The 23,550-nt window shown below is 49.0% G+C and overlaps 1 protein-coding gene across 4 annotated transcripts in view; it reads right to left on the bottom strand.

Moving 5' to 3' along the window:
* KLHDC3 (kelch domain containing 3) overlaps positions 1-20,896 on the bottom strand; it is a 175,804-nt gene extending 154,908 nt beyond the window's left edge. For 3 of the 4 annotated variants that reach the window (XR_013596055.1, XM_078647243.1, XM_078647245.1), the window contains exon 1: positions 20,775-20,896. The gene's annotated coding sequence lies outside the window, so the exon portion shown is untranslated. Of the gene's footprint in view, positions 1-15,052; positions 15,260-20,774 lie in introns of those variants that run through there. The other variant, XM_078647244.1, reaches the window with a different exon arrangement.
* Positions 20,897-23,550: the final 2,654 nt, after the last annotated feature.

Genomic DNA, 23,550 nt, shown 5'->3' with positions numbered 1-23,550 from the left:
ACAAGGGAAGAGAAGACCATATTGCCGTTTTGCCATCAAGGCTGGTTAGCAATGGGGCTATATTATGTGCCCAGGAAACTTTGGGGCATGGGGACACAAAAATGCCAAGGTATCTAAAACCATCCGTTGCCCGGGAGAGTTGCGAAGCCCAATAATCGCGACCCTGGTGACCGCACACCGGAAACGGCACGGATTTGGCGGGATTCGTGTGTAAGCCTGTAGTTTCCCCAAACACCCTGAGGATTTCCAGTATACGGGGCCCAGAGTACCAGGGCTCTGTTATCAAAAAAGAGGACATCGTCAGCGTATAACGCGATACGGTCCGATCTCGACTGAGACCAGTCAAAACCTCGGAGCACTGGGTCGCTTCTAACCCACGCCGCTAAAGGCTCAACCGCAAGGGCAAATAATAACGGGGAGAGGGGGCAGCCCTGTTGAGTGTCTCTTTGGATAGGGAAGGGGTGGGAGCGGTGCCCGGCGATGCGCCCTGACGCTGTTAGGTCGGTGTAGAGCAGGCGCACATACGCAATGAAGCGCAGCCCAAAATTGATCGCTTCGGGCATTTGGAAGAAATACACGCAACTCAGCTTATCTGAATCTTTTAACTGGTCACGTATTAATGATCTGCTTATTGTAGGATTGTATCTTTTATGGCGGCAATGGCTTCCGAATAAAGATTATTATTAACACCACCGACAAATAAAAAGCAGCCAACACCTTCTTCCCAAAACCTGCGCCTCAGCAAAAGAGAACTTTAAGACTGTCTTAAGACTAAGTCTTTAAGACTGAGGAAGCCAAGGTGCAGCCAGGGGGTCATGAACCAGCACAGGTGAGTGGCACAGGTGCAGCCAGGGGGTCATGAACCAGCACAGGTGAGTGGCACAGGTGCAGCCAGGGGGGGTCATGAACCAGCACAGGTGAGTGGCACAGGTGCAGCCAGGGGGGGTCATGAACCAGCACAGGTGAGTGGCACAGGTGCAGCCAGGGGGGTCATGAACCAGCAGAGGTGAGTGACACAGGTGCAGCCAGGGGGTCATGAACCAGCACAGGTGAGTGACACAGGTGCAGCCAGGGGGTCATGAACCAGCACAGGTGAGTGGCACAGGTGCAGCCAGGGGGTCATGAACCAGCACAGGTGAGTGACACAGGTGCAGCCAGGGGGTCATGAACCAGCACAGGTGAGTGACACAGGTGCAGCCAGGGGGTCATGAACCAGCACAGGTGAGTGGCACAGGTGCAGCCAGGGGGTCATGAACCAGCACAGCTGCATGGCACAGGTGCAGCCAGGGGGTCATGAACCAGCACAGGTGAGTGCCACAGCAGTGGTGGGAGAAAGCAGGTACACAAGGAGGCGACCAGAAGGAGGACGGAGGAGTGGGGTATGAGGGCAGGTGACAAAGAAGAATGGCTGATGAGGAGGTAGGTGTAGGCTTGGAGCAGAGACATGTGGAGGAGGCAGGTGACACCGGAACAGGAAGGCAGGAGATGGGGAGAGAGGGCGAACAAGAAGTGGAGGCAGGAGTGGGGACTGAGAACAGGTGCTGAGGAGGAATAAGTGGTGCAGAGGAAGCTCTCGTAAGTGAAGGCCAGAGTCCAGTAGTAGGATACACAGGAGAGAGGATCGAGATATAAGGTAATGTAGAAAGGCGTGAGGCAGGAAGGGCTCAATTGTGCAGGTGGATCCAGGCGGCGGGCACCAGAACTCATCTCTAGAAGCCATTCTACGTGCATCAAGTGGCAACCAACCACACAAAACCACAAACATCTCAACGGCGGCCTACCAAGAATGAAGAGAAATGCAGCAAAGAACAGTTACATATCAAGCAGAAAATATTGAAAGGAGCCTGTGTGGATGCAACAAACGTAGAAACAATGTCCTACGGCCCAGGAGCACAGCATCTGCCCATCAACTCAGGACACAATGTTCATCACGACAGAGTGAGAACCACAAAAGGATCAGTCACGCACTAGAATGACCCGGATACTTACTCAGAACATATACAACACTGAACCCAGAGCTGGGATCCAAGCCAGCAGTGACCCAGAGAAGAGCAAAGAACCTCAAAACCTCCTTCTGAATTACCCAAAGTCTCAATAAATATATCTCTCAATTCACAGAGAAGCCGACACCCATGGGGTTACGCGTTTAAGATGTTTCATGGATCAACAGGGCTAAAACAAACGCAAAGTCTTCAAAGACCATAGAAATCGAGGGTATATTAGAGAATACATGAACCGTCTCTGCCTTTTTTGATTTACATTGCATATTGTACCTTTATTGGAAAGTTCATTGGCAGCGCCAAGAGATCTTTAAAAATGTGGATCCCGAAACGCACGAGAGCCCTGAAAGGCTCGGCATTGAATGGACATTACCCTTCAAACCTCACATCAAAGCCATCAGGGCCATCAGGCCGTGGGTGTGCCTGGCTCTCGGCTCACCCACAGCCAGGACTCCGTTAGAGTGCAGGCTAAGAGGTGTCAAAAAGAAAACAAAGGTCAGCTGACCTTTTCTATTACACCCCTAGGACCTGGAACAACCTCCCCGACCGAGAACAGCCCCAACGCTGCTCTAATTTAGGAAAGACTTGAGGATGCCCCTCTTTAAAGAACCCTCAATCACAAGAGCATGAACCGTCTACAACCCATCGATCGTCCCGGTCACTCGCGGACTTTAGACTCGTCTTTGATCATGTGCACGGCTCCGTTGACTTTGAGGTTAGGATTGGGCTGTAGAAATACTATATAGTCACAGACATACATAGATACATACATACAGCGTACACGACAAGCGAAAACTCCAGAAGACGAGTAAACAGAGGATTTTACCAGGGAAAAGGAAAGTCGGTGGATTATCCAAACGGTCTGAATAAAGACGCAGAACTCTGTACGTCTGTTTCACGTCCCCTCTTCTCAATCACTAAGGACTATATCTGAATTAATGTTATTCTCGATCTTCTAATGACTAATGTTATTGCATATTTCACATATGCAATAACATCTAAATACCAGATCTTACATGAAGAAAGAGCAGAACGAACGGCCCGACTTCCCTAGCTTTCACCGGGTCATAACCAGCCAACTTGGATGCCTCAAAACATAAAATCTAGTCTCGGTTATGATTCAGTGAGTCGAAGAATGCACAATGTTTACCAGCGTACAGAGATGATGCCTACAAATTTACTCCTGCTTTATTTCCCTTCACGTTCAACGCACCAGAGTCCAGAGCCCACTTTGCCCATGTTTTAAGGCATGGGCAAAGTGGGCTCTGGCCGAGGGCCCCTGATAGAGCCAGCTCTGTTCTGCAGAGAGCATTGCCCTGATGAACTTGAATAATTCTTAAACAGTTTTAGATACTATTTTGCTTTAATCTATTTATGATTTTAATCAAACACAAACACTCAGTCAACAGATCTGGATTTAATCCATCACCATTCTTTAGCCCACTCTGCCACCCCAGTTCAGGCCATATGCAAATCAGTCTGACCCTGTGCCTCATGGGAACAGTCCAGCCCGAACTGCCAAGCCATGCCTTTCCTGGACCGGAAACAAGCTTCCGAGGACCAGTTTCTGGCATTACAGCCGTCTTCAGCCCGGCTTGCTTGAATCCAGTGGCAAAGTGAGCAAGGGACTCACGTCTGAGCATACCCTGCCACACTTATGGTGGCCAAAAGTGGTACAAAAGGGGGTGGTGATGGACGGAGCATCTGAACCAATCAAACACTCACACCCAGTCAACTGATCTGGGTTTGATCCATCACCGTTCTTTAGCCCACTCTGCCACCCCAGTTCAGACATGGCCATATGCAAATCAGCCTTGACCCTGTGCCTCATGGGAACAGTCCAGCCTGAACTACCAAACCATGCCTTCCCTGGACCGGAAACAAGCTTCCGAGGACCGGTTTCTGGCTATCAGCCGTCTTCAGCCAGGCTATCTTGACTCCAGTGGCCTAGTGAGCACGGGACCCACGTCTGGGCATACCCGTCCCACAGAGGGTGAACAGCAAAACACACAAGATGATGGCAAAGCAATGGCTGGACGCTTCTTTTTCAAATATAATGTGAACACTCTGAAGATGGCAGCTGTTAACATATAGAGATGCGTGCCCACACCACTCTGCATGGCCAACATCTGCAGACAAATATCCTTGAACACGAGCACTTGAACGCACTGAAACACGCTTATGTCACCCGCGGACCAGGTGCCTGGTAGAGATTCACAGCCCCCTAGTCCATTTAATTAAGATATGTCATAATTCTGACTTGGAACAACTTTATATGACACATTAGGCTTCCAATATTTTTTTGTAACTGTATCTATATATGAAAATGTAATATATATATATATATGAATAATACCAGGACAAATCAAGTTATTAAATTACAGTGGTTTTTCAAAATATTGTCGGATGAATTGACTGTACTGCATGCTCCACTCAATTTACTGCGTAACATCATACCTACTATGATTAGCTTAACTCCAGTGGCGTGGAGAGCACAGGACTCACGTCTGAGTATACCCGTCCCAGTCAGGGTCACAAATGCAAAAACAACAATTGGTGGACAGAATGTAGAACAATGTCATACATTCACCCCAGTACAGAGATCTGGGCCTAAATCCATCGTTTGTTTGCTCACCACGCCATTCCAGTTTGGACCCATCCATATGAAAAATAGTCTTGACCCTGTGCCTCATGGGAACAGTCCAGCCCGAACTGCCAGGCCGGGTCCTCCCTGGACTGGAAACAAGCATCCTAGGACCGGTTTTGGGCTTTCAGCCCTCATCAGCCTGGATAGCTTGAATCCAGTGGCATGGAGAGCACGGGACCCATGTCTGGGCATACCCGTCCCACTCGGGGTGACAAATGCAAAAAGAACAATTGCCACTGGATTCAAGATAGCCTAGCGGATATGGGCTGCTAGCCTGAAACTGGTCCCAGGATGTTTGTTCCTGGTAAAGGGAAGACCTGGCTTGGCAGTTTGGGCTGGACTGTTCCCATGAGGCACTGGGTCAAGACTGATTTGCATATAGCTGGGTCTGAACTGTTCACTCTACTACTCTACTCACTACTCTGCACTCACTACTCACTACTCTACTCACTACTCTGCACTCACTACTTTACTCTCTACTCACTACTCACTACTCTACTCACTACTCTACTCTCTACTCACTACTCACTACTCTACTCACTACTCACTACTCACTACTCACTACTCACTACTCTACTCTACTCACTACTCTACTCACTACTCTACTCACTACTCTGCTCACTACTCTGCTCACTACTCTGCTCACTACTCTGCTCACTACTCTGCTCACTACTCTGCTCACTACTCACTACTCTGCTCACTACTCTGCTCACTACTCTACTCACTACTCTACTCACTACTCACTACTCTACTCACTACTTTCTACTCACTACTCACTACTCTACTCACTACTCTACTCACTACTCTACTCACTACTCACTACTCTACTCACTACTCACTACTCACTACTCTACTCACTACTCTACTCACTACTTTCTACTCACTACTCACTACTCACTACTCTACTCACTACTCTCTACTCACTACTCTACTCACTACTCACTACTCACTACTCACTACTCTACTCACTACTCACTACTCTACTCACTACTCACTACTCTACTCACTACTCACTACTCTACTCACTACTCACTACTCTACTCACTACTCACTACTCTACTCACTACTCACTACTCTACTCACTACTCACTACTCTACTCACTACTCACTACTCTACTCACTACTCTACTCACTACTCACTACTCAACTCACTACTCACTACTCACTACTCTACTCACTACTCACTGCTCACTACTCACTACTCTACTCACTACTCACTACTCTACTCACTACTCACTACTCACTACTCTACTCACTACTCTACTCACACCTCACTACTCTGCACTCACTACTCTGCACTCACTACTCTGCACTCACTACTCTGCACTCACTACTCTGCACTCACTACTCTGCACTCACTACTCTGCACTCACTACTCACTACTCTGCACTCACTACTCACTACTCTGCGCACTACTCACTACTCTGCTCACTACTCACTACTCTGCTCACTACTCTCCACTCACTACTCTACTCACTACTCTACTCACTACTCTACTCACTACTCTACTCACTACTCACTACTCTACTCACTACTCTACTCACTACTCTACTCTCTACTCTACTCTCTACTCTACTCTCTACTCTGCACTCACTACTCTGCACTCACTACTCACTACTCTGCACTCACTACTCACTACTCTGCACTCACTACTCACTACTCTGCACTCACTACTCTGCACTCACTACTCTACTCACTACTCACTACTCTACTCACTACTCTACTCCTCACTACTCTACTCACTACTCTACTCACTACTCTACTCACTACTCTACTCACTACTCACTACTCTGCACTCACTACTCTACTCACTACTCACTACTCTACTCACTATTCTACTCACTACTCTGCACACTCTACTCACTACTCTACTCACTACTCTACTCACTACTCTACTCACTACTCTACTCACTACTCTACTCACTACTCTACTCACTACTCACTACTCTACTCACTACTCTACTCTCTACTCTGCACTCACTACTCACTACTCTGCACTCTACTCACTACTCTACTCACTACTCACTACTCTGCACTCTACTCACTACTCTACTCACTACTCACTACTCTACTCACTACTCACTACTTACTACTCTACTCACTACTCACTTCTCCTCTCCCTACTCTGCCCTCCCTACTCTGCCTGAAGCAAGTCTCTAATGATAGGACACTGAATGATAGTACAATGAGTGATCTGGTACAACGGCAGTAGGAATCTGGTAACCGGACTGTGAGAGTAAATGTGAGGCTCCCAGTGAGAGGAAAGCGAGGTGGAGTGTTTTTTTATGAAAGGGTGGAGAGAGTGAGTCATGGTGACGAGACAGGGAGCGAGTGAGGAATCTGGCAATAGCTGGGAAGATGCAAGGGATCTGGTAAGAGGACAACGAGAGCTACTGCAGGGGGTCTGTTATGAGGGCAGTAAATTAAAGTGATCTTCTATTTTGACATTAAAAGTTTGAGTTCGGGTGAGTGGGCACGAGTGCTTATCAAAGAACTGTGTTTGTTTTTTTACTTTCAGCTGTGCTGCATAGCAGCCAGGCTGCTGTACAACATGGCTAAACATATCCCTGACAAAACCAACAGATTTTGTATAGGAGAGTCCTATTTGCTTTGCCAATGCTTGTTTAGCCTACCTCAGTCAAAGAGCAGGCGCGGGTTTGCCGGCGCGCACACAGAGCTCAAGGGAAAAAAAACAGCAGTGCACACGCTCCCAGCACCATCTGCCTTCAATTACCGGCACCTCGGACAGCTGGTAATTGAGGATTTATGTATTCTTCTGCGCGTGTCCGAACACTTTATGCAGGAAGTGGACATTGCAAAAATTCCAAAGCCCTATGGCGTGCTGCCTTACTTAAACACAGCCTTGCCTGGACCAATTACCATTCACATGGCAGAATACCACACGCAAAAAACGCGCGCTTTCTGGAATGCGGCAGCCCACAGCCCTTTCTGAACTTTTTTTTTTTATAACATTAGAGCTCGGAAGCCCCGCCCCACTTCGTGTGACGTAGGCCCGAGCCCTAAAAAGCACGTGCCCATCGACGAGCTTGCATCAGTCCTCCAATCAGATCAAACCACTGCTTCAAATGATTCATCAGGCTCTATTCCTGAAATGATGATGTCATTATCCCACTCTGTTCGGCTACACCGAAATAACATTTGAAGTCCGCTCATTCAGGTCATGAGGGAGGGGGAAAGATGGATGGAGAGAGAGGGAGGGAGGGAGGAAGAAGGAGAAGAAACTGTTGTTGTTGTTGTTGTTTTTGAGCTTGTAAAGCGCACTGCTACCCGTCCATAGGTCTCCTGGCGCTGTATAACTCTGGGGAACCCGTCCTGGCTTTCCCTGTGGGATGGTCCCTTGCTGGGAGTCCCCAAGGTGGAGCCAGGCATCCCCGGAGTTGATGGGGCCGTTGTGGAGATGAGGCAAGCTAATGCCCAGAGTTGCCGAGTGGAACCCCTGATTAGAGTAAGCACTGAAGCGAGAATTGTCGAGTCCGCTGACCAAGAACCTAAAGACCTCAATAAACGATTTGCTCAAACCTGGCCCACCTTTCCTGTCCAAAGTTATTGTAATTTGCGGATGAAGTCAACTGAAACGAGCTACATGAGGATTAGCAATTGGGTTTCAGAACTGGTTAAAGGCCCAGGAAAGTCCTGCTACAAACTGCTGATGCGTGTTCCACATCCTCAGAGGCTTGCTTCAATCCCTTGGTGATGGACCAATTGTGGGCAGCCGGTGGGCACTAGGGTACATAAGGTAATCCATTATGGGTCTCCTTCCACAGATGAGACAGTCTACAAGGTGGTAGCAGGTGCCTCCCACACCTCACCACTGCAAGAGTTTCCCTTCCGGGTCACCTTCAGCAGAGCCACCATCTGCAGAACTGTCAAGCAGCACTGCCCGGGGCTTTGGCTCCTCGGGTTCTGCAGTGTATCTCCCTCGTGGACTGTTCCTTCTTGTTGATGGCTTGCCTCTGGACTGGTTCCGGTTCTGTCCCTCCTGGTTGATGGCTTGCGTATGGAATGGGCCTGGTTCTGTCCCTCCTGGTTGATGGCTTGCGTATGGAATGGGCCCGGTTCTGTCCCTCCTGGTTGATGGCTTGCGTCTGGACTGGTTCTGTCCCTCCTGGTTGATGGCTTGCGTCTGGACTGGTTCTGTTCCTCCTGGTTGATGGTTTGCCTCTGGACTGCTTCTGTCCCTCATGGTTGATGGCTTGCGTATGGAATGGGCCTGGTTCTGTCCCTCCTGGTTGATGGCTTGCGTATGGAATGGTTCTGTTCCTCCTGGTTGATGGTTTGCCTCTGGACTGGTTCTGTCCCTCATGGTTGATGGCTTGCCTCTGGAGTGGTTCTGGTTCCGTTCCCCTGTTTCTTGTTCATTCAGGCTTGTAGTTGTCAGATATAACTGGCCTTGTGAAGTACCAACAACTTATAAACTCTGGCCAGTGCTTTGCAGGATGGCTACTTGGGTCTGCCAGGACTGTGGGACAGCATGGCTTCATGGTGCACTGGAAACACAGCGCCTGCTTTTACTGTCATTTTTTATGTTCCCGAAAATGTTTTTAGCCAGTGAACTAAGATACAACTAGTATATTTCCCAACATATTTAGTTGCTAAACACACACTGCCCTATCAATGGGCGAAGGATTTTAGCGCTCAACATAGCCATAAGCAATAAAACAGTACAATCAACTTAAACCTTCAACACTGTGCTAACAGCACATGGCCCATCTACAGCCATTTAGATTTCATTTGAAAATCACTTCTTTCTTTTCAATTCAGTTATTGAGGTGACAATCAAAACTGGGAGTTTAGAGAGATGTAGCGAAGATCTCATTTCTGTTTTTGTTTTTAAGAAATTCTGAACAGAAAAATTGTTTATTTTCCATGTCTTTTTAGGAGTAAAAATTTTTAAAGAGTCCCATTTCCTGAGAAAGAAAGTTTTCATTCAACTAAGGTCACAGAGGTGAGGATTATACACAATCCTTCTTGACTCTAATCACACAGCAGCCAATTCCAGGTGTACTCTAACAAGAAACAGAACCACACCAGGTGGCACCCACTGTCCACTGCTTCTCTTTCACATGGAGCATCTATTTCATCCGCCGTCTCATTCATTCTTCTGATCAGTCCCGAAGACGTTCTTTAGACAACACAGAAATTCAATCCTTACATACAAATAGTCGCAACTTATAATACCACTTCCATCCGGAGGGGATATCTTCCCGAAAGGTCCACGGGTGGGATAAGATGGGTCCTTAACTTCTCTTCTCAATAGCTATGAAAAGTTCCATATGAGTCTACACAGTAAGGTGCGAGGACCCAGGGACAATCAGTTCCTTGTTTCAGAGCCAAGGCATATCCAACAGGGGTTATTTAAACAGTAATGGCTGGGAGGGATTTGCACTTCCCAGTAGACAATCTTGCGCAGAGGGTCAACCAAGACATTTTAAGTCTGGTCCAGGCCAAGGCTTATGCATGTTCAAGGTCTCCTACCCAGCAACTATTCCCCCTTTGAAACTGGTGTTGAATTAAAACTTGATGAGAGTTGACTCAAATGACCAGTCTGCTGCCTTCATACCAGCCCAACAACCCCAGAGAAAAAGATTTGGAGGCTGAGACCGCTCAGGCAGAATCACTCCACCCACCTGGCTATGGAAAGAGATATTACTTTAAAGAAATCTTTCACAACAGTAAGAAATGCGTTACCCAGCCAACCTCTGTTCTGATGTCATTTCTTTCCAAACCTTTCCTTAAAATCAAGCTTGTATTTGTATTTCAATATCAATACACCAATGCCCTCAATATGCGGTTGGGGGCACATTCTTCTGTAGTCTGTGATGATATATCGGCAGCTACCAATTGTGAAACATGTCTCAGATAAATGCACTTTATGGTTTACGTCTTCAACTATTTCTTCGTTCTTGTGTCCTCTCAACGTATGGGTAACCCCCCTCCCTTCAACATCCAACTACTGCTAAAAGCCTTTCTGCATTTGAACTCCCGGAACAAGCGTGTCTCAACTAATCTAACTAGGACCAACCAGGGGTCAGCAATGAATGTAAAATTCATCTGTGGACAGCACCTGATCAGGGAGAGCTCATTCATAAGCCTTGAAGAGTCTCACAGTACCTACAGCCTATCGTACAACCTAAAGGCCTCTTTTAAAGAAGGATAAGAAATCGATCTAGTATTCGTTGTTGTTGTTCTGCCAATAGTGAACGTGATCTTGTCTGAGGTACATATTCTACCGAATATATCCAAGGCTCTGACATCGGAAACCCTCTTCTGCATGACACTAGGCATAACAACATGGCTAACATAACCAAAAGCTCTTTCTAGAAATGCATTGTCGTGCCAAGACATTACAACGCTGAGAACTTTGTTCATGCTCATAAGTTGGCTTCCGGGGGTCTCAAAAGTCGAAGACCTCTCAGCTTACAAACCTAAGGATGATCCCCTACTCAAGTTCAAGTTCAGTACTCACCCAGAGGGTCTCAAGGCGCTTGATGGAGGGGGGTTACTTTACTTATCGAATAGCCAGGTTTTTAGCTGCTTTCTGAAGGAGAGGTGGTTCTGTGTAAGGTGGAGGTGGGTGGGGAGAGAGTTCCAGGTTTTGGCAGCTAACTAGGAGAAGTATCTTCCCCCCATGGTGGATCTATGGAAGCGCGGAATTGCGGCGAGGGCTTGATTGGATGATCGTAGTTGACGGGTGGGGGTGTAAAAGGACAGGCGCGGGTTGAGGCATTCGGGTCCAAGGTCGTAGAGGGCTTTGTGTGCGTGGGTGAGGAGACGGAACGTTATTCTCTTGTTGACGGGGAGCCAGTTGAGGTCTTTCAGGTGAATGGAAATGTGAGCTTGGCGGGGGATGTCTAGTATGAGTCTGGCTGAGGCGTTTTGGATGCGTTGGAGTTTTTTCTGTAGTTTGGCTGTGGTTCCGGCGTAAAGGGTATTTCCGTAGTCCAGTCGGCTTGTGACCAGTGCATGGGTGACCGTCTTTCTTGTTTCGGTGGGGATCCAACGGAAGATTTTTTTGAGCATGCGTAGGATGTTGAAGCATGATGAAGAGACAGCGTTGATTTGTCTGGTCATTGAGAGGGAGGAGTCCAGGATGAAGCCCAGGATACGTGCGTGGTCCGTAGGTATGGGTGCGGTTCCCAGGGCCGGTGGCCACCATGAGTCGTCCCAGGCAGAGGGGGATGATCCTAAGATGAGGACTTCCGTTTTGTCCGAGTTCAGTTTTAAACGGCTGTTCTTCATCCACTCGGCTACTTCTTTCATCCCTTCGTGTAGGTTGGTTTTGGCGGTGTTTGGGTCTTTGGTAACTCATTCATTGGCAAGTGGCCTGCAAATACAGCTGACCTGGTGGTATTCATGGTCCAGTCTGCTAGTACACCCTCTGCAGACTGACACAAGAGCCTGTCCCTACTGGATCCAGTTGCTTTTCCAACCACCGTCACCATCTCCTCCACGCAGATCAATGCCTCGACAACATCCTCTGCCCAGGCTTGTTGGACGAGTCCTGCAGCAAAGTCCAAACGGTTTAGGTCGCCCAACATCTCCTGTAATCTTCCACGCCACCAGATTCAGAGAACCTTTGAAAGCCATCAGGTGCTGCGCCCCTTGGTAATCTGTCAAGATGTGCTTTAATTGTGGCAGGGGAACTGGCAAGTCCCATGACTGCTCCAGCAGCGCTGGGAACCAGGTCGGCAACCTCCAGATGGAAGTCACCAGAATCAGATACGCTGCCCGACACCTCACCTAGGCCTGAACCTCTGAGAACCCTTGCAATTCTTAAGAAAAACACCCACTGCACTGACTCTGGGATGTGATCTCCAGCTGAATTGTTCTGTCGTTGAACACAGCAAAGAGCTCCGTCTCACAAGAACCCATCTATACAGAACCATAAAGACCCTGCGATTCAGCATCCAATCACTCGCATCCTCAACGGACCTGGAATACCAGTCTGAGGTCACATTCAGTTGTGACAGAGAACGCTGCAGGAGTCCTTCGTCGTGGATCTGGGCCAACTGCCTAAATCACAAAACTGACAAGAAAGATCTTCATGAAGAATACCTCACTGTGGGACGACACCGGGTGGCCCCTCGAGCTCGGACCCGCGGACCACGCACGCAACCTCGAATCATCCTGAACTGCAAAATCGCGATGAAACGACAGGTCAACGCCGTCTCCTCCACCTCCCTCACACCCTCTGCATGCTTCGCAAGATCTTCAGATGGCTCCCAATCAACACCAGGAAAATGATCATGCAAGCCCTCGTCATCGGCCGGCGAGACTTTAGAAACGCACTTTACACCGGTACCACTACTTAACTTCTCAAGGGACTCCAGACCATACAGAATACAGCTGCAAGACTCATCCTCAAATAGACCCACATCACACAACCTCAAGAACCTCCACTGGCTCCCCGTCCAGGAGAGATGCCAGTTCAAAACACTGACCCTCGCCTACAAAGCCCTCCACGACCAGGGTCCAGTCTACCTCAACCACCCCAGGAACTTCCACCAGTTCGCCAGACAACTGCGCTCCGTCTCCCTCACTTCCCACGTATTCGCCGGAGCCACAGGAGCCGTGGCTCATTCTCCTACCTCGCCACCACGTCCTAGAATGGCCTCCCCCTCCACCTATGAACAGCCCCCACACCGACGGACTTCAGGAACGGACTCAAGACCCTGCTCTTTGACTAAAGACGTACGAGACCTCAGCGCCTGGATACCCCCAGGGATGATTAGCTGCGCTCTATAAATACTGATTGACAATCTAACTGTCGGGAAGGGGGTACACAAAGCAACAGTGTGCAAAAAAGGACAACAAAATTGTACGGAAGGGAAGACGGCATAATGGTAGGGAGGTAGGGGAATGCAATTGTAGGAAACGGGGACACTAAAATGTTAGAGAAGGGGGGGTGCCCCAATGTGAGGGTAGCGTAAATACAAACAAGTTCCTGTAGAAACGCCATTGACCCAGTATGGCATTATTGGGTGTAAACATGTAGACCAGAGTGGAAGGCACACCGAACGACTAACGTTCAATAGGTCCTCTTAATGTTCTTAACCTTCGCTTGAATATCCCACGAAATAAAACAGCTGCACGGGGAATTTGTAATCAACTTTAACGTTAATGATTTCTTTACTTTTCATACTAGAAGACGGTCCAACATCACTGATTCACGAACATCAAATACAGCAGTTAAAAGATCTCCCAATAAGAGTGTCCCCCTCTTGTGGTGGGGGGTCACTAGGCACTGCACTGCCCGCCTAGTGATGATGAAGTGTGCCACCTAGGTGGGCGAGAGTTCATGTTCCAGAACAAGGGATGCCCTGGTTAGGGCCAGTGATACCAATAAGGCCACTGTAAACAGAGAAACCGCTGCCAAGAATGTAGGCCAGTGAGTCCCATTTCCTTAAATTTTTTGGGAGTGGCTTGTATTTTTTACAAAAACGGAATGTCAAGGGCCGTATTATGGAATGCAGCGCACTATCCTTGTTAGTGCCAAGCGCGCCTTCCAATAGGTGCGCTAACAAGTAGAGCGTGCCATATTATACTGAATGTAGCTGTGAACTCGTGCTGCCCTGGGGGCAACGCATTCAAGTGAAATACATAGCAACTTTAAAGCAGCCGCTCAGTGTTTCACTCAGTCGGCGGCAACCCACGTACACTTTTAAGAGAGGAGTGAGATCCCCCTGCAGGCGGGTGCAGGGAGTGACTGCATTCGCCAGCACGGGGTCCATAGGCCCTCTTCACCCCCTCCAGAGCGCTGCCATCTGGGGCACACTGACAGTGCGCCTTGTGACGGCTTCTTTGCCTCTATGCCTGCGTCTGTAATACAGCACGGGTGCAGAGGCAAAGGGATTCCCTCATTAGCATGGGGCAACGCTCACATGCAAATGAGGCAACGCTCTCTGGTGATAACGCTGCCGCACATCTGTCTTACAGATGTGCTGCACAAGCATCTACAGCCCCTTCTGTAATACCAACGTGCCCCGGTGGCGCAGAAAGCAGGCGTACATGCCCGTTGTGCCCCCGGGGCCCTTTGCATAATACGGCCTCAGGTGAGTCACAAAAGTACGTGAAAACGAAAATCATTGGTAAAGCTCAGCACAATTTATATTGATCTCAACCTGGTAGTCCAAACAGCAAGCTTTTAATCAACTTTTTTTTCCTATCGCTAAATAAACGCGCAGGGATCGGGTATATAAATGCACAAATATTTATATAAATGCACAAGCATCGGGTATGGGTAATAAACTTCCATTTTGCCCTATATACATGACTAATAATAACAAAAGAAACTCACTGAATGTTTTTAAGCCAAATTCTAAAGTCCCATACATTTGTTTTTTTAAGTGCATTCAAGGCACTCTCCAAGCGGTAATGAACTAACCTGTGATTGGCTGCAGGAGAAATTAGACCACGAAGCAGAGAAATTAACGCAAAGCCAGTGGCAGTGAGTGAACTGCCGTCCAATGAGATCGCAGCCAGGCCACAAGAAGGAAACCAGATCAGCACAAAATGGAGTTGGGAATGGACTCAATCCCACAGTCGCTTCAATCAGGCATCGATGAGAAGAAAATGAAGGGGTGCTGGAGTCGGTGCACCCCTGACCAGAGCCCACAGCCAGGACACGAGAGCAGCGCCCCTGTCACTGGAGGCAGCTCATCCTGGCCAGGGTGTGGGCACTACTGTAGGAGGCGGTGTGCCAGCTGCAATTGGCAGCCGCCTCGGATATTCTTAGAAACTTCAGCACACTGTAGATTGTGATGTCCTGGACACACAGGGGCTGGCAGAAACATAAGGCCTGGCAGAGTACAAATGCCAGGTCAGCTTACACACTGCAAGGAAGCCATGTGCACAGGGAGGCAGATGGCAGAGCTGGGTGAAGTCATTCAAGGGTGGATGTGCCCAATAGCTGCCATTCATGGGAGGTGCATCTTCAGGCTCTAAAAGTCAGACTGAAATAGTAAGGGTGAGGTGCACAGGCATGGGGTCTGAGAATAACCCTGGCTGGCAGCAGCCACACATGAGACACAAAGGAATGGGAGAGTGGAGGAGCAGAGATCTAGGCTGTTCTTGTGCTGCTTATCCAGCCCACCCTTAAACTGGGGTAGAAAAGAGGTGTCATCATGGGCACTGCCAACACACAAAGAGAGGCCGCTCTCTTCTACTTACTTGGGTTCAGTCGGCATTTTAAGACAGCGGAGGAGACTGAGGCACCCTGAGCGGAGAACTATGCATGTCCAGCAAGTTTCAGAGTACAATAGTGGTAAAATAACTATTAGTTACAGCACATGCTAGAGCTGTGAGCAATCTTGGATCATAAGTTTAACTCATGCAATAGCTCAGAGGGCTGAGGTGCCTACTGCAGTGTACAGCCTCACACGGATAGCTACTATAGTTCTATTTCAAGTGATGCATCTCAGTGGTTTAATTACTTGTTTGCAGTTTGTGGAGAAGTGTGGCTCAATGGTTAGAGTGGAAGATCCTGATGCAGAGGTCTGGCCCGGGACCAGGGTTCAATTCCCGCCTCGGCGGGTCTTGAACTTGATTTCCTCGGACCTGATAATTCTCGCCTCGGTGCCTATTCTAATCATGAGTCCCGCTCTGTAACTCTGGGCAATAGCTTGCTTAATCTCCACAGCGGCCCCAACAATGCCAGGATGCCTGGATTCACTTTGGGGGTGCCCAGGAGTGGGCACTTCACAGGGAAAGGCCATGAAGGGTTCCTCAGCGGTATTCATACAAGCGCCGAGAGGCCTCCGGGTAGTCGTGCGCTATACAAGTACCTCTACATTTACATTCAGTTTGTGTTGCCCACAAGTTACAATCCAAAATAAAAAGCCCCGTGACTTAGGTACCCATGTCAAACAACTCCAGGTTACGTGCAAGTCATAACTTTAAAACCTTGTATTTTATTACGTCTTTGTTTGCATTATGTTCCCATTTACATCCTTGTGCAAGCCTAGACACATCTGACATTTTTACAGAGGACATATGGACCTTCATATCTTACAAGCAAAGGTTTTTTTTTTAACTCTTCAAAATCTTTATCTTTGGGTAACTTGTGAAGCTTCACGCTGAGAGTATCTTTGGTTCCCTGGTGGGTCTAAGAGGCCAGATCACAAAATTCGGGGCCCTGGTGAGGTCTCGAAAAGGTAAAGAGGTCCGCACTTGGGAGGTGGGAAGGGATATATCCTCTCTATGTATATTTGGTATAAATATCCCTCCTGGAACCAGGATGGTCCCTTATGACAAGAAGGAGAGGGGAAAGAAACAACACATGAAGGAGGGAGTATATTTGGTGCAGAAAAACACCTAATCGAGTCGAAAGATCCCTAGTTATGTTGACTCCCCTTGTCTCAAGGGTGGACAGGGAGGAAGACCCTTTTCCTAATATAACCCTCACTCACTCTAATAGTGATATGCTTCATCATCGGGTCACCCCGACTCCCAAAGGTCAGGGTGGGCTCACCCGTATTTCAGGGAGCACTTCTGAAGATATTGTGTATGGGGGCATAACGTTAAGATAAAATTCCTCTCCCGCTAAAGTGTTCTTTATTGATGGAGACGGAGGGAGGGTTATAAACTGACTATGACTCTAAACTAAACACCAATATGTTTCATCCCTCGCTATTGGCCTATTCAATGGTTCTGGGCGTTCGTCAGGGAGAGGGATGCGAAGAGGTCACTTTCCGCAAAGACGTGAATGCGAAGTGGTCATGCAATTAACATGTATCACAATAGAACATTTTTAAAGGGACAAGTCTAATACCTGCCAAAGGTCGACGATTGGGATGGGAGGTGAAGTCCTAAATCGCCGAACCCTTGGGTATCAAATGGGTAAATCCTCGCTTGGGGTCCTGCTGTGGTCCTCAAGCACAGAAACTACAGGGAGAGATCCCAACTGGAAAGCAGAAATGTTCTTCTTTCCTGTGGTACCTCTTCCACTTGGATTGGTGCACGAAGGGGCGGAGATATGGCCAATGAGCTCCAATCAAACTGAGGCAAGTCGCAATTAATGGCACGCTATTCGTCACACTAACTTCAAAATATTTCTCAGCTGGCAGGGGGAGTTTTTCCTTGCATTCTGACATTATACTTTAGAAAGGAAACTGATCCCACCCTCGTCGCCAATGAAAAGAAGAGGGAAACTCAGGTAGGTAAGAGCTTCTTTATTACTGACCAGTCCCGACAACTCCCCGGCAGCAACTGCCAGAGCCCCCACATTCCATGTTCCACGCAGGGAACATGGATGCAAGAGGTTCCATGCAGACACAAAGAAAGGACCCAACAGAAACCCTTTGGTGCGAACATCAGAGGAATTTTTGTTTGCAACTCATTGGGCGAACCTTTCACGTCCACAGCTACGAGAACCTCAGTCCGCACCAGTTAAGTGGTTAAAAAGCTATTTTTGTACATGCTGTATAACTGTAAACTTCAAATTTAAAAGAGCAGCTTTTGCCAATTCTTCCCAATTGCACCAGCCTTGACGTACTAGTTGTAGAACTAGTACTCTTATGGAAACCCGGCTACAAGCGCTTGATACTGACATATGCAGCAACCTCTGCTGGTGTACGCAGCCTCTCATCTATCAAAGGACTGCACCATTCAGGCCAGGTACAGTAGCCCTAATGCTCTTGCTGCTTTATGAATTAATAAGACATCGCTCGAGCCAAAGCCAATCCTCTAAATATTTTATTTTCAGTTTATGTCATTAACTGGGAGCCCCCAGCAGAGTCTTGTGCAGGAGGGTGGACTCCCTGTTCAGGGCAGGAGCATTTAGGGCATCTGTAATATCTCTGAGGGTGCTTCTGCAGGCAGCAAGGGAGGCTGTTGGGGGGCTTCTGAGATTGGAGTTACATCAACCCACTAAAATCCTCTCTCTGTGCACTGCAAGGCGTTGGGCAACAACATTCTGGGCTCCCAGATGGACAACCAGCAACATGAAGAAAGTGAGGGGTGCCACAGCAGTCCACACCCTGGAACCCGCTCTTGGTGGCATAACAGGGGCCAGGCAAGGAGGGGCTTCTATGAGATAGGGTTTGAAATGAAGAAATCAATGACAAAAACATACACATATCTGCTGGGGAAGCTGGAGATCAGCAGCAACACAGCAAGGGAGAGGGCAGAGAAACAAGCCCAACTCCTACCACAGATGGGGGTAAAGGGGACACACCGCCACAACTCTCATAACTTCAGAGGTGTGCCAAGCAGACAGAGCTGCAGCCATGTGCTGGAGACCCAGCACAGCCTTCCAGGGAACTAATTTCAGCCCTATGGGGGTCTAACACAGGGCCAGCTTCTTGGGGGTGAAAACTTTGTGCTAAAAGCACCAGCTTCTACACAGAAAATAAATATTTACACAACCTTCTATGAACACCCCCTGGGTACCCAGAAACCTGCATTCAAGCAGCAGGCTCAGCTGAAGAACAACGTCAGCGCTTTAAGGCGGTAAAGGAGCAAAATTCAGGTCAATTCCTTCCTCCCTTACAATGCAAGAAATGAATCTTACAAAACTCGTCATCCCTCTCCCGCCAGCCAATAGCCCCCCACAGTGGAGGCGTATGGAAGCCCCTTTTACCAAGCAACCATAATGCACAGACGCTTACGGAAGAGCCCTCCAATCCATCAAGACAGCACACTTATCATCATTAAGGGGTACACGAAATATGTGGGCAAAGAAACCCCTACCTTGGCAGCCACAATGAGGAGGCGCACCCCCAACGTACACTGGGGATAGTGATAATATGGAAAAAAGTCAAAGCTAATATGGAAAATGATACAGTCATGTACGAGAACGAGATTACGTCATTATTAACAAAATTGCTTGTTGTGAACTTCACATCAACCCGACTCACAAATACATAGTGATGCAAGCGTTGAGACCTAAGCCTGAGGTTACTGATTGATAGGTCACAGGCACGTCGCCAGCAGACAAACGCACGAACAGGTGACTTTAGATCAATCCCACAGACAGGCAAAGCGACATTACAATGGTCAAGGGAGATTGGCCCCAATAAAGCAGACATGGCCACACGGGGTACATGCGCTCTTAAAACGCCAAAAAATCAGATGCCATACGAGTCAGGAACATATATGCAATGAGGGCACTGCACACGCAGTGATCATGGGCTCCCCATGCCGGACATCTGGACACGTTACCCACTGGCCACCTTGTGACCACGCAAGGTCGCGGACCACCTGTGTGGTACATCAGACAATTATTTACTACTCCAGAGGCAGCAACTTGCATTCCTCGCCATAAAGGATCGCTGGAACATTTATTGCCGACGAAGAACTGTATGAAAGGCGGCCACGGATGCACTGAAAACTGAGACAGGCCTCAGACCCTGTGTCTGTAGCTGTTCTCCCGGCCCCTGTGTTTAATTAAACAAACTGTTCCTGTTTTGCCAAACGTCTTATGCTCTCCAAGGTAATGCATGTTGAAGTAACAGTGGTTACCACCCCCACCCCCCTGTACTGGCTTCCCATTCTCCCCCTCCCCTCCAGTACTCTCCTTTACCTGCAGACTCCTCCCTCCCCCTCCTGTGCCCCCCTCTGTGCCTCCTCTGCCTCCAGTCCCCCCAGCTTCGACCCCTCCCCCCCAGTTCCCTCTGGTCCCTCCCCCTCTGTCTCCTCTCCCACCTGTACCCTCCAGTATCTCCTTCCTGTACCTGCAGCTTCACCCCCCCAGTGCCCTCTGTCCCTCCTGTACCCTCCTGTAGCTCCCTCTCCTGTACCCTCTGGTCCCTCTATACTTCCCTCCTGTACCTCCTCTGCCTCCAGTACTTCCAGCATGGCCCCCTCTCACTTCAGTACCCTCTGGTTCCTGTCCCTCCCTCTGTACCCCTCTTTTCCTCCTGTACCCCAGTCTGGCCCCTCTCCCACCTCCTGTACCCTCTGGTTCCTCTATATGAATCTCCTCTCCCACCTGTGCCCTCCAGTACCTCCTTCCTGTACCTGCAGCTTCACCCCCCAGTGCCCTCTGACCCCTTCTTTACCTCCAGCCTGGCCCCCAGTACCCTCTGACCCCTCCTGTCCCCCCCCCCTCTGTACCCCCAGTGCCTCCTGTACCCCAGCCCCCCCCCCCCCTGTCCCCCCTCTTTTACCTCAGTCTGGCCCCTCTCGCCTCCGGTAGTTGCTCTGCCTCGAGACGCCCTTCGGACCCGGAAGTCCCGCCCCCGCGGCTCGAGCGCGGCCATAGAGAGGCGACGCCGCCTGACGCCAGGCGGAGGCCCGAGAACCACTAGAGCGCGACCCCGGAAGAGGGCGGGGCCAGGCGGCGGCCATGATGGAAGGAGTCAGAGAGAGAAGCAGAGGCAGGGGCAGGGGGAGGCAGGGAGGGGGCAGGGGGCAGGGAGGGGGCAGGTCATGGGAAGGTGAAGGCATCTGCCCTCCTGGGGCCCCTGGGCAGGTCTGGCCAGCTACACCTTGCACTGGACCCCACCTGCAGCCTTCCACAGGGACGCACAGACACCAGGCGCTATTCATTCATTCATTCATCCATTCATTCAGCCATTCATTAATTCATTCATACATTCATTCATTCATCTATTCATTCATCTATTCATTCATTCGTCCATTCGTTCATTCATCTATTCATTCATCCATTCATTTATTCGTGCATTCATTCATTCATTCATTCATCCATTCATTCATTCATCCATTCATTCATCCATTCATCCATTCATTCAGCCATTCATTCATTCATTCATCCATCCAATCATTCATTCATTCATGCAGTCCGTGTGAACTTGTATTACATGTAGGTTTTGTACATCGCCTCAGAGCCTGGGGTAGGGAGGATGAGAGGCACCCCAAGAACTGCCCCTCAGTGACAACACGGAGGCCTGAGCATCCCTCTAGGGTTACCTTTCACAACTTCATTTGGGAGGCCCATTCTTAGGTGCACACACGTCACTTTTTCCTCCTGTAATGCACCGTTTGCTCCTCTTGTATTTTGTTTTCCCACATTTGTCACCTTTGCCTCATGTAACTTAACGTTTGCTTTTGTAATTTGTTCGCTTGTAATTTTCTCCTCATGTATCAGTTCTGTTCCTTTTGAGAAGCGCTCTGACACCTTCAGGTAAAGTCCGCGCAAGATAAAAACGCATAAATAATAATAATTGTAATAATCAGCAGGGTTGCAGCAGAGTTGCATGTGAGTCCCTCCTTCCTGCATACCCACACTCATCATTAGGATAACATTCCCACTTCTTTGAGCCAGGAAATGCTGTTTATTTAACTTCTCAACATTACAACTCCCTCCATTTCAATGCAAATTAACTGAGAAATGTAAAATGTCTGAGTGTTGCCTTGATAATTTATCATTAACTGCTCACCTACAAAACAGATTCAAACTACAGTTCACATCTTTAAAGTATAAATACCAGAGTTCCAGCTGATTTCACAATCTGATTCCCTTTAAAAATTTGCAGACACTCGTGGGTTCTGAGGATGGTTTATCCGCCACCAAAGAGCGACCCACCGAAAACACTGAGCGGAAGGATTTTAGCATCTGTAAGGCTTTCATGGGGCTGACCTCCATGTCCAGAACTAATGGGCACCAAGCTGGAGCCCTCCAAAGTGAACAACCAGAATCCACTCCGCGTCTTAGCTGCGACATGACGGATGGTCACAAATGGATGAAACACACACTATAGCCCCTTACCCCAATCCATTAAAATGTAATCGACCTGTGTTGCCTCTGGGTCTTAAAATGAGGATAATGCAACTTGGATATTGAACCAGATAATGAACAGGTCCCTCTGTGGGCATTTAGGGTGCAGCTTTACCGGCCGGTGATCCCCAAAACTCAATTCTGAGCCCCCGGACAATCTGAAGGACACAGCAGTCTCACACAGTCTTGCAGCACTTGGCCGGACAGTTTCGCTCCCAGTAATAAAGGGGTATAAGGCAGCAAGATAATGCGTAATGTTTGCGCCACCTCCACCGCCCTATGTTGAAGCCGCCAGCGCAGGTCTTGCCCTGAATGGGAGACAGATGTTGCGCCTTCTTTGGTCCCACAAGCCCTCTCAAATACACTCTGCCCCCTTGAGGGCGGTGACCCTGACCTCTGCTGACTGTGCTGAGCGACTCTCCTCGACCATGTGCCATCCAAACCCTGGGCGAAAGGTTCCTCAGAGATGGCCGCAGTGTCCTGCAAGTGTTCGGCCAACTCCTCGGTGGTCGCTCACAAAGCCCCTGTCCAACAAGCTCTACATGGCATCCAGGCCTTTCTCCAAGGCTAACTTCCCCAGCTTGGGATTGTCTTGCAAGAAAATAAAAAGGATGCCCTCAGTGGCTTTGGCACAGTTGGAATCCCATGGAAGCAGAGAGCCATCTGCCCACCCAGAGAAAGTTACCGCCCGAACTCTACTATTTCCACACACTTCGAGGACTGGACACATGTAACAACTCGCCCTGCCAAGAGCCCCATGACCAGTCTGTACCGTTCACAGGGGTCTGAGTATACTCCCCAAAGAAGGTCATCATTTTGAGATTATAACCGGCAAAGCTATAATGCTGCCCTGGATAGAGGACCAACGCATCAGCCCAGAGGTGATATGGGGAGTGGTGGTGCTTAGGGTAGGTGGGTGGTAGGGTGGTGGTGGTAGGGTAGGTGGGAGGTAGGGAAGTGGTGGTAAGGTAGGTGGGAGGTAGGGTGGAGGTGGTAGGGTAGGTGGGGGTAGGGTGGAGGTGGTAGGGTGGTGGTAGTAGTGTGGAGGTGGTAGGGTAGGTGGGAGGTAGGGTGGTGGTGGTAGGGTGGTGGTAGTAGTGTGGAGGTGGTAGGGTAGGTGGGAGGTAGGGTGGGAGGTGGTAGGGTGGTGGTAGTAGTGTGGAGGTGGTAGGGTAGGTGGGGGGTAGGGGTGGAGGTGGTAGGGG

Source organism: Lissotriton helveticus, chromosome 6, assembly GCF_964261635.1.
Source record: "Lissotriton helveticus chromosome 6, aLisHel1.1, whole genome shotgun sequence".
Lineage (NCBI taxonomy): Eukaryota > Metazoa > Chordata > Amphibia > Caudata > Salamandridae > Lissotriton > Lissotriton helveticus.
This window is presented reverse-complemented; position numbering and strand designations above follow the sequence as displayed.